Source organism: Trachypithecus francoisi, unplaced genomic scaffold, assembly GCF_009764315.1.
Source record: "Trachypithecus francoisi isolate TF-2019V2 unplaced genomic scaffold, Tfra_2.0 Lachesis_group1, whole genome shotgun sequence".
Taxonomy (NCBI): domain Eukaryota; kingdom Metazoa; phylum Chordata; class Mammalia; order Primates; family Cercopithecidae; genus Trachypithecus; species Trachypithecus francoisi.
Genome location: NW_022681454.1, coordinates 141,326,906 through 141,343,948, shown reverse-complemented (window position 1 = coordinate 141,343,948; position 17,043 = coordinate 141,326,906).

Here is a 17,043-nt window from a genome sequence, read left to right as displayed (position 1 = left end):
CCCGTCACCTCGCCCGGCTAGTTTTTTGTATTTTTTAGTAGAGACGGGGTTTCACAGTGTTAGCCAGGATGGTCTCGATCTCCTGACCTCGTGATCCGCCCGTCTCGGCCTCCCAAAGTGCTGAGATTACAGGCATAAGCCACTGCGCCCGGCCCCAACATAGTTTAGTTTCAACTCTTAGCACAACAATCAGCCTCTCAATAAATGCTGCTGAGTGGCTGATCTTGATGGAGTTGATAATTTTTTTTTTTTTTTTTGAGACGGAGTCTCGCTCTGTCCACCAGGCTGGAGTGCATGGCGCTATCTCGGCTCACTGCAAGCTCCGCCTCCCGGGTTCCCGCCATTCTCCTGCCTCAGCCTCCCGAGTAGGTGGGACTACAGGCGCCCGCCATGGCGCCCGGCTTTTTTTTTTTTTTTTGTATTTTTAGTAGAGACGGGGTTTCACCGTGGTCTCGATCTCCTGACCTTGTGATCTGCCCTCCTCGGCCTCCCAAAGTGCTGGGATTACAGGCGTGAGCCACCACGCCCGGCCGATTAATTTTTTTTTTTTTTTTGAGACGGAGTCTCGCTCTGTTCCCCAGACTGGAGTGCAGTGGCGCCATCTCAGCTCACTGCAAGCTCCGCCTCCCAGGTTTACGCCATTCTCCTGCCTCAGCCTCCCGAGTAGCTGGGACTACAGGCGCCCGCCACCTCTCTCGGCTAGTTTTTTGTGTTGTTAGTAGAGACGGGGTTTCACCGTGGTCTCGATCTCCTGACCTTGTGATCCGCCCGCCTCGGCCTCCCAAAGTGCCGGGATTACAGGCGTGAGCCACCGCGCCCCGCTGGAGTTGATAATTTTTAAAGGTTTAAAATGGAGCTAATATTTGCATTAAAAAAACTTTAAATTGGGCCAGACATAGTGACTCACCCCTGTAATCCCATCAATTGGGGAGTCCAAGGTAGGAGGATAGATTAAGCCCCAGAGTTCAAGACCAACCTGGGCAACACAGTGAGACCTCATTTCTAAAAAAATAAGAAAAATTATCCGGGCATGGTGGAGCACACCTGTAGTCCCAGCTGCTTGGGAACCTGAGGTGGGAGGATCACTTGAGCCCGGAAGATCAAGGCTGCAGTGAGCTATGATTGTACTGCACTCCAGCCTGGGCGACAGAACAAGACCCTGTCTCAAAAAGTAAATTGTGAAATAGAAGAAAGCACACAGTTTAAAGTGCACCATCACTAAGGAAGTGCAACAGACCGTGCTACTAAAGTGTGATTCCACCAAGGAAGGACGGCCAGCAAAGCGAGGTAATAAATACATATCCTTACAAAATTAAAGGTTGGTTATAATTCAGGTAAATGGACACAATGGTAGGGCTGCTTCTAGGGTTTTTTCTCCAGTTAGTCTTTCTTTCAAAAGTCAGCACCTACTGTGCGCCAGAGCCTGATCTGGACCCTGGGGACACAGCAGTGAACAAAACTTTTCTCATGGAACTCATATTCTAATGGGGAAGACAGGTAACAAACAGATAGAGATTATACCAGATGGCAAGGAATGCTGCAGAGAAAAGGGAGCATGGTGAAAGAGTGCCGGGGTTGGGAGAAATAATAGTTTTGTATACATTGTCAGGAAAAGTGTTTACTGAGGCAATATTTGGGCAGAAACAAATATTTGGGCAATATTTGGGCAGAAACAAGGGCAGAGAAATAGCCAGGGTCCACAGTGCGTGGGATCTTATAAGGTATGTTATAGATTCAGGCTTTTAATTTGGAATGAGATGATTTTCACTCAGGGGTCTTTGTCAGAAATAAACCATGCTAGCTATTTTCACAGTGCAAATTACAGATGAGGAATTAGTTAAGTAGGTGTCAGGGAACTGAAAAGGCAAAAGGGGAACACTACTGCAGGAGGACACTCCCATCCCTAGGGATTGAGGACGAGGGAAGAGTTGGGGTTAATAGAACCTAGATGCTTATTGGAGAGCCCTGGTAGAGCTGTGTAGATAGGGTTGCTGCCCAGCAGGTGTTGATAACCTGAGATGATGAAATGAAGCTGATGATGGCAGTGTGGGAAGAAGATTGGAGGCTGAAGCCAGTTGCTACTGACAGGATATATTACTTTCCTAGAGCTGCCTTAACAAGGTACCACAAACTAGGTGGCTTAAAACAACAGAAATTCGCCAGGACCTGGTGGCTCATGCCTGTAATCCCAGCACTTTGGGAGGCCGAGGTGGGTGGATCACCTGAGGTCGGGAGTTCGAGACCAGCCTGTCCAACATGGAGAAACCCTGTTTCTACTAAAAATACAAAATTAGCCGGCCGCGGTGACGCATGTCTGAATCTCAGCTACTTGGAAGGCTGAGGCAGGAGAATCGCTTGAACCCGGGAGATGGAGGTTGCGGTGAGCAGAGATCACGCCATCGCACTCCAGCCCGGGCAACAAGAGCGAAACTCCGTCTCAAACAACAACAACAAAACCCCAGAAATTTATTATCTCAGTTCTGCAGGCTAGAAGTCTGAAATTAAGATGTTGGCAGGGTTGGCTCCTCCTAGAGATATGAGGCACAGTGTGTCTGGGCTTCTCTCCTAGCTTCCGGCAGCCTCCAGTGTTCTTCTCCTTGGTTTGTAGGTAGTGATCTCTCTGTATCTGTCCTCTGTGCAGGTCTGTCTCTGCATCCAAATTTCTCCTTTTTATAAGGACACCAGTCATATTGGATTAGACTTCACCCTAATGATCTCATGTTACCTTGATCATCAGCAAAAACACTATTTCCAAATCAGGTCCAGGCATTAGGATTTTAACATCCTTTTGCGGGACACAATTTAATCCGTAACAAAAGATAAGGGGTCATTGCTGGGGAGCAAGTCCTTTCTCTCTCACTTTTGCCTTCTAGCCTCCCTCTAGTGCCCTATCTTAGGTAGGATTTTCTATAAGCAGAGGCTGAAACGGATTCTTGGAACATAATTCATTGAGAAGAACTAACGAAGAGGAGGTTGAGAACAGCAGAATATGGCCAGGGAAGGAAGCTAAATAAGGCTGGAAGCGGGATCTAGCTTCAGCCTGATTCCTAGGGGGCTCTGGAGCATGAATTGCACCATAGAATTGGTTCCAACTTGAGACAAGTGTAGAGGGATTAATTTTTTTAACCCCTTTAATAGTTGGTTATTATTTGCAGGTTTTCCCCTTAGGAGTCATGCATCCCCAGGAAGGCAGGTTCCATTCTGCCAAGAACAATTCTCTGGAGACAGGGTGGCTGTGAACTGTTGGCAGCATGGTGAGCTTTGGTAGCCTCTAGTTTTCAAGGAATCTGTCCATTTCATTTATTGGCACAAAGTTGTTCATAACGATTGCCTTGTTATCCTTTTATTCTATAGAATCTGTAATAATGTCACTTATCTCATTCCTGATATTGGTGGTAATTTGTATATTTTTGTCTTATTTCTTCATCAATCTGACTGTAGGTTTATCAGTTTTATTGATTGTTTTTTCAAAGAAATAGCTCTTGGTTTTATTTATTTTCTCTATTGTTTTCTTTGTAATTTAATTGATTTCCTCTTTGATCTTTATTGTTAATTCTGTTCTGCTTACTTTGGGTTTAATTTGCTCTGATTTTGATAGATTCCAGAAATGAAACCTGAGGTCAGTGATTTGAGACCTCTTTCTGTCTCGATGTCTCTCTCTCTTTTTAATGTAGGTATTTTCCTCTTAACGCTGCTTTAGCCACATTCCAGAAATTTTGAAATGTCATGCTTTCATTGTCATTCAGTTCAAAACACTTTCTAATCTCTCATTTAAGTTCTGTGATCAAATACTCGGGGATTTGTTTTTGAAGACTTTCTGTTGTTGATTCTAACTCAGTTCCATTGTTTTTAGTGAATATATTCCATATTCATAGAATTTTTAAATTTTTGACACTTTTTTGTGGGCAGGAAAATGGTCCATTTTGATAAACATTCAGTGTACAATTGAATATATACTCTGCTGGGTTTGGGTGGAGTGTTCTATGAAAGCGTGATTAGGTCAGTTAACATTGTTCAAGTCTTATGTTTTCTTCTTGATTTTCTATCTACTTGTTCTGTTAACTATTGAAAGGATATTCATATCTCTGAGTATAATAGGGGTTTATCTGTTTCTTCTTGCAGATCTATTAGTTTTTGGTTTGTATAATTTGAAGTTTTGTTGTTGGGTAGATAAACATTTAGGACTGTTATGTCTTCCTAATAAATTGAACCTTCTGTCATCATGAAATGTCTTGCTTTATTCCTAGTAATTTTTTTGTTCTAAAATTTTCTATTATTAATATAACCAATCCTATTTTCTTTTGATTAATGTTAACATGATATATCTTTTCCCATTCATTTTCTTTTAACCTATTTCTGTGTATTTAAAGTACAGCAACATAGGATTGAGTTTTGCTTATATTTGCCAATATGATAACCTATGCCTTTTTTTTTTTTTTTTAACATTTTTTTTTTTTTTTTTTTTTTTTTTTTGAGACAGAGTCTTGCTCTATCGCCCAGGCTGGAGTAGTGCAGTGGCCGGATCTCAGCTCACTGCAAGCTCCGCCTCCCGGGTTTACGCCATTCTCCTGCCTCAGCCTCCCGAGTAGCTGGGACTACAGGCGCCCGCCACCTCGCCCAGCTAGTTTTTTGTATTTTTTAGTAGAGACAGGGTTTCACAGTGTTAGCCAGGATGGTCTCGATCTCCTGACCTCGTGATCCACCCGTCTCGGCCTCCCTAACCTATGCCTTTTAATTAAGATGTTTAAACCCTTTACATTTGATATAAATAGTAGTTCAGTTGGGTTTAAAATCCATTACCTATTTGTTTTCTATTTGTCCTATCTATTGTTTATTTCCTTTTTTACTCTTTTCCCTATTTTGGAGTTGATCATTTTTTATTATTGCATTTTATTTCTGTTATTGGCTTATTACCTCATATTCTTTTTTTAGTAGTTACTTTAGGGTTTAACTTGTCACATTATATGTTCAGTTAATATTACACCACCTCATGTCTAAAAACCTTAAAACAATATACTTTCATTTCTCCTTTCCAGCCTTTGTACATGTGCTCCCTGTACGTTATACACTTCAGTATGGTATTGTTAATGTTTTTTATTTCGATAGATATTTATCTTTTAGAGAGATTTTAAAATAAAAAAGTATTTTATATTTATCCATATATTTACCATTTCTACTGCTATTTATTTTTTAGTGTAAATACAAACTTCTATCTGATACGATTTTTCTTCTGCTTGAAGAACATGTGTTAACAGTTCGTGTAGTAAGAGTCTGCTGGTGATAGTTATATTTTCAGCTTTTGTATATCAGAAAAAGTCTCTACTGCTATTTGTATTTTAGTGTGATTCCAGACTTCTATCTGATATGATTTTTCTTCTGCCTGAAGAACCTGTGTTAACAGTTCTTGTAGTAAGCTCTGCTGGTAATAGTTTTGTTCTCAGCTTTTGTATATTGGAAAAAGTTTTCTTTTAACCTTTGTTTTTGAGAGACAGTTTTGCTGGGTATAGAATTTTAAGTTGACAGATTGTTTTTTCTGTTCAGTATTTATAGATGTTGCTCTATTATGTTCTTAATTACATTTTTTCCAGTGAGAAATTGCCCTCATTTTTATTTTGTTCCTCTGTATATAATGTGTCTTTTTTCTCTGGTTGCATTTCATATTTTTCCTTTATCAGTATCTTTAAGCCATTTGATTCTAATATACCTTGGTGTAGTTTTCTTCATATTATTGTGCTTGAGGTTTATTGAAATTCTTGGATCTGTAGGTTTATAGAGTTCATCTAATTTATTGGTTATTATATCTTCAATTTTTTCCTCCTCCCCATCTTTCAACAACTCTCTCTATATATTAGGCCACTTGAAGGTGTTCTACAGCTCACTGAAGCTCTCTTCATTTATTTTTTAGCCTTTATTCTTTCGCATTTTAGATAATTTCTGTATCTTTTAGACATTTAGATAATTCTAAATGTCTAATCTGCTGTTTACCTCATCAAATGTGTTTTTTTTAATTTTAAGCATTGCATTTTTATCTCTAAATTTTGATTTGAGGCTTTTAAAATCTCTTCAGTCTGTTTTTTGCCTGATTCATCTTTCTCTACATTCTTGCACATTTTTGAGCATAGGAAATGGACAGTTTTAATACCTATCTTAGTGTCCTTGTGTATTGATGCTGTTACGTGTGTCAGTTCTGAGACTGATTTTGTTGATTTTTGTCTTTTTTACAGCTCATATTTTCCCGCTATTTTGCATGCTTGATAATTTTTATTAGATTCTGGTTATAGACAAAGCGTTTGTGTCCTCACAAACTTCATATGTTGAAATCCTAATTCCTAATGTGATAGTATTAGGAGGTGAGACCTTTGGTAGGTAGTTTCTGCATGGAAGTGGAGCCTTCATAGATGAGATTGGTGCCCTTACCGAAGAGACTCCAGAGAGCTCGCTCACTTTTTTCTGCCATGTGAAGATACATGGAGAAGTTGGCCATCTGCAACCTGGAAGAGGGCTCTTACCAGAACTTAACAATGTTGGCACCCTGATCTCTGATATCCCACCTTCCAGAGCTGTGAAAAATAAATAGTTGTTATTTAACCCACTAGTCTATGGTAATTTATTTTAGCAGCCCAAACTGACCCAGACAGATTATAAATATTGTGACATTTACCTTATTGGATGCTTGGCATTATGTTTCTATAAATACTCTTTGCTCTGAAGTACAGTTAAATTACTTAGTAATAGTTTGATCTTTTCAAGCCTGCTATTAAACTTTGTTAGGTGAAACTAGAACCGTTTTTATTCTAAATCTTATTTTCTCCACTACTAAGGCAATACTGTTCTAAGTTTACCTAGAAAAAAATGAACACTACCTGATTTTCCTTGAATTATGAGGTGTTGTCCTCTGGCTCTTGTAACACCAACTATTCTTAGGCCTGTGTGAACTCTAAAGACCTACTTCTTTCAAATGGTTCTTCCCTTTTCTCAGGTAATTTCCCAATATGCATTTTGCACTAAACACGCAGCTGAAGAATTGGAGGGTATCCCTCTGTGGATCTCCATAGCTTTCTGCGTGCAGCGGACTCCTCTCTAGTACTCTGTTTTTGAACACCAGTTCCCTAGGCCTCTCTAAACCCCATGTCTCTCTTCAGTTCAAAGTTAATGCTTAACTCTCTCTCAATTCCCCCTCCCTGCATTGCTGCCTAGAAAATCTGTCTGGGCAGTAAAATGGGACAGTCATAGGGCTTACCTTGTTTGTTTTCCCCCTCTCAGGGGTCAGTGTCCTCTGATTACTTACTTGATATGCAATGCCTAAAAAATTTGTCCAGTTTTAATTCCCAGTGTTAAAATATCACAATATTAACTATTTAATTGTTTCAGGGAGTTGATTAATCTGATCCCTGTTACTCCATCTTGACTAGAAGCAAGAGTCTTAGATCTTTTTATTTGTGCATATAGGAAGTTTTTCAATAACCAATTCAATTACTTTAGTAAATACAGGATATAGCACGCCCAGTTACCAAGCCAGTGGGTGATTCATTTCAATATTTTATTATCAGCCTCTGTTCATGTCTTTCTGTTTCTGTGGGTCTATCACTTTATGTAATCTACAGTGTCACAAAGTAGTTGGTGGGAGTTTATTTTAGTCTTTTTCCATTTTTGCTCTTTATTATGAATAGTGATCTTAACTACATTTCCCTGTCTCATATCTAAACCTTTTAGCTCTGTCGGTCACCTTTTGTTTCCAGACCCATGACCATGCCTTCTTCCCTACTCTGCCATTACCCTGGGGAACCATGACTCTCAGAATGTTTTTGTTTTTGTTTTCCTGGTACTCCAACATCCACAGTTACTCATTTTGTACAGTGTTAAATTTATTTTGAAAACACACAACCCTTCCTTTTTTTTTCTTTTCCCCCCAGAGGGTAACACCTGGCTGCTGTGTATTCTGAATATAAGGAAGGGAAATCAGTAGCAGACTTTCAGTAACTGTTTCTGTGTTTAGTATTATGCTGTACTCTGCTGCCTATCACACCTGGCATCTTTGAGTCTATAACCTCCCCCAAGTTCTGAAAGACAAAATGGCTCACACCTTGACTGCAGCCTCTCCATATTTATTCTGGACTGCATCTTTTTCCAGTCTGCTTTATTGAGCTCCACTCTTCCACTAGTTTTCCACTTTCTAGAAATGTGTTGAAATAGTTTATCCACTGATAAACCCCTTCTTGTTCTTTTCACAGCTCTGTGTTTTCCTCTGCCCTTTTAAATTGTTATGCAGTAGCCCTCCCTTAATCTTGGGGCTATGTTTCAAGACCCCCAGTTGATGACTGTCATCAGCTGAAACACATTCCTATTCATGTCTTTTACCCACAAATTTAATGTCCTTTTCATCTTAAATCTAAGATGAAAGCACTATGGCTATAACTTTTGCAGTTTGAGGTGTGACAGTAAAACTAGCACAAATTTCTTTTTCATTCTTCACAATTTCGCAAATAAATTTGTTTTTACTATAGAGCTTAGCAACCTCAGCATATGAATTTTTTCTTTCCTTAAGTAGAGGACTTTCACTTTTTGCTTAAAAGAAGCACTTTCAGGCCTCTCTCTGGCATGTCCAAATGGTCAGCACCGCTCTTCTTGCACTTTGGGGCTATTAGTAAGTAAATTAAGGACTATCTCATCTTATTTTTTTTTTACTTTTTTAAAAAAATTATTATACTTTAAGTGCTAGGGTACATGTGCATAATGTGCAGGTTTGTTACATATGTATACTTGTGCCATGTTGGTGTGCTGCACCCATCAACTCGTCAGCACCCATCAATTCGTCATTTATATCAGGTATAACTCCCAATGCAATCCCTCCCCCCTCCCCCCTCCCCCCTCCCCCCTCCCCATGAGAGGCCCCGGTGTGTGATGTTCCCCTTCCCGAGTCCAAGTGATGTCATTGTTCAGTTCCCACCTATGAATGAGAACATGCGGTGTTTGGTTTTCTGTTCTTGTGATAGTTTGCTAAGAATGATGGTTTCCAGCTGCATCCATGTCCCTACAAAGGATGCAAACTCATCCTTTTTTATGGCTGCATAGTATTCCATGGTGTATATGTGCCACATTTTCTTAATCCAGCCTGTCACTGATGGACATTTGGGTTGATTCCAAGTCTTTGCTATTGTGAATAGTGCCGCAATAAACATACGTGTGCATGTGTCTTTATAGCAGCATGATTTATAATCCTTTGGGTATATACCCAGTAATGGGATGGCTGAGTCATATGGTACATCTAGTTCTAGATCCTTGAGGAATTGCCATACTCTTTTCCATAATGGTTGAACTAGTTTACAATCCCACCAACAAGTGTAAAACTGTTCCCATTTCTCCACATCCTCTCCAGCACGTGTTGTTTCCTGACTTTTTAATGATTGCCATTCTAACTGGTATGAGATGGTATCTCATTGTGGTTTTGATTTGCATTTCTCTGATGGCGAGTGATGATGAGCATTTTTTCATGTGTCTGTTGGCTGTATGAATGTCTTCTTTTGAGAAATGTCTGTTCATATCCTTTGCCCACTTTTTGATGGGGTTGTTTTTTTCTTGTAAATTTGTTTGAGTTCTTTGTAGGTTCTGGATATCAGCCCTTTGTCAGATGAGAAGATTGCAAAAATGTTCTCCCATTCTGTAGGTTGCCTGTTCACTCTGATGGTAGTTTCTGTTGCTGTGCAGAAGCTCTTTAGTTTAATGAGATCCCATTTGTCAATTTTGGCTTTTGCTGCCATTGCTTTTGGTGTTTTAGACATGAAGTCCTTGCCCATGCCTATGTCCTGAATGGTACTACCTAGGTTTTCTTCTAGGGTTTTATGGTATTAGATCTAACATTTAAGTCTCTAATCCATCTTGAATTAATTTTTGTATAAGCAGTAAGGAAAGGATCCAGTTTCAGCTTTCTACTTATGGCTAGCCAATTTTCCCAGCACTATTTATTAAATAGGGAATCCTTTCCCCATTTCTTGTTTCTCTCAAGTTTGTCAAAGATCAGGACCATCTCATCTTATAACTGAGATGCCTACTAAGTGACTAAGGGGTGGGTAGAGTATTTAGTGTGAATACACTGGGTAAAGGAGTGATTCACATCCCAGGTGGGACAGAATGGACAGCATGGGAATTTATCACACTACTCAGGATGACATGCCATTTAAAGCTCACAAATTGTTCATTTCTGGAATATTTTGTTTAATATTTTTGGGCTGAGTTTGATCACAGGTAACTGAAACCCTGGAAAGCAAAATCTTGAATAAGGGAGGACTACTGAATCTTATTTTAGTGGAAGCCAAGGAAAAAGAGGAGATAAATTTGTAGGCTCAGTTTGTGGTCTTGAACTGGCACCACTTGCTATTTAGTTGCTAAAACTAAAGATCTATAGTAATTAACATTTAATTATTTAATTGACACTATGACCAATTCCTTTCCCTGAAACTATGTCTTCTGTTTCAGTAACTCCAGTCTCAACTTGGTTGCTTATTTATCTGGGTACAACTCCTCAGCCTTCACCTCCTCTCTACATCTCCTTTACACGTTTGTGTACCCGAAATTGCTATCCTTGGCTCTTTTTGGTATTCTCTTTGGACAGTTTTGCTTGGATATCCAGCTAGTATTTCAAACTCAGCAGATCCCAAACTGAACTGGTCATCTTTACTTCTAAATCTGCTCCCCCACATGTACTTTCTGTCTTGATGAACAGTACATTTGTACCTTTTTTTTTTTTGAGATGGAGTCTCTCTCTGTCTCCCAGGCCGGAGTGCAGTGGCAGGATTTCGGCTCACTGCAACCTCCATCCTCCAGGTTCAAGTGATTCTCCTGCCTCAGTCCCCGAGCAGCTGAAACTACAGGTGCCCACCACCATGCCCTGCAAACTTTTGTATTTTTAATAGAGACAGGGTTTCTCTATGTTGGCCAAGCTGGTCTTGAACTTCTGACCTCAGGTGGTCCACCTGCCTCTGTCTCCCAAAGTGCTAGGATTACAGGCATGAGCCACTGCACCTGGCCAGTATGTTCATATTTCTAATCACAAGTCTAAAAATTTATGAGCCATCTTCACTTCCTCTTTTAGATACAATTGGCCATTACGTCTTGTGCATAGTACCTCTTAAATATTGCTCAAAATTATATACTTCTTTTCATCCTCTCAGCTATTGCTTCTTTTATTTAACAAACATTTTAAATTTTTTACTATAGAAAATTTTAAACACAGTAAAACGTAACTGTCACTCAACTTCAACAATTACCAACATTTGGCTAATCTTATTTAATGTATATTCCTCCCTATTTCATCCCTCCACTGGATTATATTAAAATAAGCACCAGAAGCTATATCATTTCCTCGGTAAAACTTATGCATTTCTAAAAGGAAAAAATTCTTAAAACATAGGAACAAAATCGTTACCATCATAAAAACAATAATTCCTTAATAATTTATTCTTAGGCCGGGCACGGTGGCTCAAGCCTGTAATCCCAGCACTTTGGGAGGCCGAGACGGGCGGATCACGAGGTCAGGAGATGGAGACCATCCTGGCTAACACGGTGAAACCCCGTCTCGCCGGGCGAGGTGGCAGGCGCCTGTAGTCCCAGCTACTCCGGAGGCTGAGGCAGGAGAATGGCATAAACCCGGGAGGCGGAGCTTGCAGTGAGCTGAGATCCGGCCACTGCACTCCAGCCTGGGCGACAGAGCCAGACTCCGTCTCAAAAATAATAATAATAATTTATTCTTGTGTCCATTATGAAATATATTCGTATGTCCACTACATTTTCTTGATTGTCATATATATTTATAATAGGTCTGTTCAAATCTGGAACTAAGCAAGATCCATGCAATGCATTTGGTTGACATGACTTTATTGATTCTTCTTTAGTTTAGAGAGGTTCCTCCTTTTTAAAATTTTTTTATTTTTTAAATATGTATTTATTTATTTATTTTTAGACAGAATCTCAGTCTGTCACCCACGCTGGAGTGCAGTGGCACGATCTTGGCTCATTGGAACCTCCATCTCCTGGGTTCAAGCAATTCTCGTGCCTCAGCCTCCTGAGTACCTGGGATTACAGATGCATGCCACGCCACCATGCCTGGCTAATTTTTGTGTTTTTAGTAGCGATAGGGATTTTTCATGTTGGCCAGGCTAGTCTGGAACTCCTGAGCTCAAGTGGTCTGCCTACCTTGTCTTCCCAAGGTGCTGGGATTTACAGGAGTAAGCCACCTTACCCAGCCCCTTTTTGTTTTTCTTTCCTATTTATTTACTGAAGAAATCAGGTAGTTTGTCCTTTAGGATCTCTCTAAACATTGCAGGTTTGATTGTATTATCCTAGTATCTTTAAGCTGGTTTCTGTATCTCTGTATTTTCTGTAAACTCATATCTAGATCTAGAGGTTTGAATGGAATTTTTGCAAGAATATTCCATGAGTGGTTTCTATTTCATCGTATTTGGGAACATATAATGTATGGCTATTTCTCTCATTGTAACGATAAGACTTTTCAATGACTTTAAGCATTATTATACTAACCCATTCACTTAAAAAATTCCTGTGTCATCTATCTAATGGGTTCTACAGCTATTCATGATCATTGTCTAGGTCCATTATATATTAGGAGCCTATCATTTCTTAGTAGTGTTATTGCAATAACTCCCTAAGCTTTCCAAGCCTATAATTTATTTCCTTCAACTCTACTCCATTATGCCCAATGCCACTAAATGAATTTTTGTATACCACGACTCATTTCATATGCTTCCCCTGTATAAAATTCTTCAATGAATTCATAGTCAATTAAGAAAAAGTCCAGATTCTATAGGAAAAACATATAAGAGCTTTTATCATCTGATCCCTGCTGCCCTATTACTCACTTTATATTTATAAGTGCTTAAGTTTTTCTGAAATAGAATTCTTCTTAGAGAAGTTGCAAAATATTGGTTGAGCGTTTATGGGAAATGAGAAGTAAGTTGTTGACCTACAGGCAGATGGCAGAATTATTTTTATGGAGATGACATCTAAGCCCTCAAGAAGGGAGCATCTTGAGAGGTCTTTGGTCGAATCAACAACAGCAACGTGGCATGCCTAAGACCGTGCCCAAGAGTATTGACTCCAGAGCAAGGAACTTTGGGGAGGGATATTGGATAAGGGAGGAGTGATACTTGGCAAAGTTGTATTTTAAAATGCATCAATTGTAAACTTGCCAAAAAAGGTGCATTGTTTGCTTAGGTTGTATCATCTTTTCAAGCTTCATTCCCATGACATTTTCTCTTAAAGTTACTGTGCAGATATATTAGTTATGGTTTAATTCATATGAAATAACCATAATTTCATAATTGTTTTAATTCTATTCAATTTATATTTAATTGATTCATGATTTGGTATAACTATTTTACTATATAATTAATTCATTATAAAACAGATATTAAGGACTGTGTATTAATTATGCCTTATTGTTTCTACTTTACATATTATATTTACTTTTTAATTCAAGTGGATAAAATTTTGTTGCTAGATTTAAAATCTTTAGGAGAAGCAGCACTTAGCAGATGGCATCTACATTTACTAAATGTCTATAATTGGTACTTTATCATGTCCAAATCATGATGGAATAATCTATCTGCAGCATTCACTACATCTGGCTACAGCCGCAGGTTCTGTAACCTACTGTCATCTCCATAGCCTCTTCCTGTATCCTATATGTATTTTGAATCTCCATAACTTTATTAACACCTCGCTGGACCTCAGTTCACTGATTTGCTCTCTGAACATTGACTGGAGTCAGTGTAATAAGGACAGAATCGAGATGGAGATCCCTGGGTGCCTGCAACAGGAGTCTCATGTAGATTTCTTATGATGCCTGAAAGTTATGTCTCTTGGAATTGCATCTTGTCAAATCAAACTCACTTAAAAAGTAGCTTTATTTAGTGGTAATGGCTTAAACTGTTATTTGTATAGTATTTCTTTAGTAAGTGTCAATTTTCTGTAATACCTGAATCAGCTGCAAGTAGTGTAATTTATTAATACGTTTTCCTTCCATGGAATTGCAAGGGTGAGCTCATGGGATGAGAAGGTGTGCAGAAATGGCACTTAATTATAAAATAATGGAAAACAGTCTACGTCGTGAAATTACCTCATAAAACAGAACAATCACAACTGGGATGATTCAGTAATTAATGATTACATCAATTAAATTATTTGTATCTCAAACATGTGTAAATATTATAAGGAAGTATAATACCTTAAACTATGTAAACAATAAAATATGGAAGACATAAATTCACAGAATTGAAAGCCTACACAGCTATAGAATTAATAACTTTTGTGTGCATTAGGTGTTTTGGAAACTAAGCATTAATTTCCTGGTTTTGACCACCTTGTAGGAAAGTTTAACTCCTCAATGAGTATGTATCATTTAGCTAAATGTTTGGCAACTAAGCCACTAAAACAAAATATGCAAATGAATATTTGCTAATGACTGAATGAAAATATGCTCTGTTTCTAGATGTTTTTAACTCAAGAATAGTGTAAAAATACTAAGACATTTATTCTAAACAGGCTACCTTAAGACACAGAACCAATCCTCAGAAATACTAAGTTGTGTACAATTTAGGCAGTTAGACTATCTGGTAAAACATTTTTTTTTTAATTTGAAGGATAACTTTATTTCATATTTTCAAAAATATATAGTTAAATCAAACCTAAATATATGATAATTTAAATATTGTCAACTATTTAAAGCATTCCTTATCTTATAAATAATTATCTTGGAAAAATGCTGTGTTATAAAAATGTCTAAACCTAGTTTAAGATGTGTATTTGCAATAGTGTTTTTGGTCATGCAGTCTAGAAGGGGACAGATACATTTCTGTAAAAATGTTCTGACAGACTAAAACAAAAACTTGTCATGTCAAATTTTGGACCAAAGACATTATTGAAACTAAGGCAACAATATCTGATTTAATAGCATGTGACATAGTTAAGAATTATTTGTGTGGTATGGAGCATGACTGCAAATTCTGTCTTTTTCTAAAATTTGTGAGTTGTATGTATTGTTTTATTTTCCAAATGTGGTTTACTTATAAAGAAATTCTTCAGTTTTTTGTTGGAAGTATTCTAAATTTTATGTCCTGCCCAAAGGCATGAAGTTCTACAAACATTTTCATTTATTAATGGTTGTAAACACCTGGGCATTTGGTACACATTACAGATACTTTTTATATGCAAAAAATTAGAATAAATGTTGGATATAAGAAAATGCTTTTATACTTTAAGACCTGTTTGTATTGCATAAGACCAGAGGTTCCATGAAATTTAACCTTTTGTTGCTTTGATTTTTTATCTTACATAAAATGTGATTTTTCTATTTAAAATATCCAAAAAATATATTCTCAAACATACCTAGTTCTTGAAATTTCTTTGGATAGTTATAAGTATAAATTAATACACATATCAGGATTGTGTGCCCTTTAAAACAGGTGATCTTTCTTTCTTCTTGGTAAAGAGATGGAGAATTACATGGTGAGTTTTCCTTGTGAGTATGAATCCAAAACATATTGAGCCAGACTTTATTTTCTTGTGAGAAATAATCCTATGCTAATCACCATGTGTGCATTGTTTATTGCTTTTAAACAATACCTTACGATGATTAATAAGCACCTGAGGAAGAATAGCTTTACTTTCATCTTGAAAAAGTGACAAGCACTGTATATGAGGCCAATTGAAAGCTAGCACTACATCTGGAAGTACAACATAGTTCTGAAATAAAGTTTTCACTTACAGTTAGAAAAAAGAAGGGTTTAAAAGTATGTTGCTCTTGTGAGGTATGGATGCCGATTTAGTATCTCCTCAGGGGAAAATCACATCATATTTCTGAAAGTTAGTGTTGCGTTCTATAAGTTTGTAATCAAGTCTTACCTCATTTCTTTTAAAATCGGGCTTTTCCTCCTTCTTCCCTGCTAGAACATAATTAATTTCTCAATTTCTTTTGTGTTACTCTACTTGTATGGATGGATGAGGTTTTTTTGTTTTTGTTTGTGTGTGTGTGGTTTTTTTGTTTTTTGTTTTTTGTTTTTTGTTTTTTTTGAGTTGGAGTCTCACTCTGTCTCCCAGGCTGTATTTCAGTGGCGTGATCTCTGCTCACTGCAACCTCCACCTCTCAGGTTCAAGCAATTCTCCCGCCTCAGCCTCCTGAGTAGCTGAGATTACAGGCACGTGCCACTACACCCGGCTAATTTTTGTATTTTTGTAGAGATGGGGTTTCATCATGTTGGTCAGGCTGGTCTTGAACTCGTAACCTCAAGCAATCCACCTGCCTCGGCCTCCCAAAGTGCTAGGATTTAGGTGTGAGCCACCATGCCTGACCTGGATGATTTTTTAAAAATAGATTCTTCTAAGATCTTTCTTTGGCCTCTTATGTGATATTTTCTAGTCTTTGAATTCATTTGATCAATTTATGTGTGTGTGTGTGTGAAGTAGGAGTTTCTCCTGTGAAAAGCTGGTAGAAAGAGTTATATTTAAGTCTTTACGCCAGGTGCAGTGACAAGTGTTCTGCATCTATTATCTCATTTAATCATCATAACAACCCTACGTTAAATATATACATTTTATACATAAGAAACAAAAACTCAGTGAAGAAAATTTCCCATAGTCATATAGTTGGTAAGTCACAGAGCTATGTAAAAACACAGACATGTCAAATGACCAAGCTCAATAACTACATTGGGCTTCCAAAAGAGTGGGCTGTGATTATCGCTTTATCCTAGACACAGATAGCCTGTTACTGTGTTCATTTTTGATTATCAATAAAATACCACATCCTTCTGTATGTGTACTCCCAACAGTTCTCTCAATAATACCTTTTGTTTAATCATGCATCTTCAAAGTCTGAAGTTCATTGCATGTATAACTTCTTAGTCATTATGGAACACAAACAAAACATGATTCTCTAAGTTGTTCTCATTCTTACTGTTTCCTTCCTTCATTTCACCTCATCCACCTGCTACTGACATAACCCAGTGCTTGTCATCACTTCTGGTCTGACAT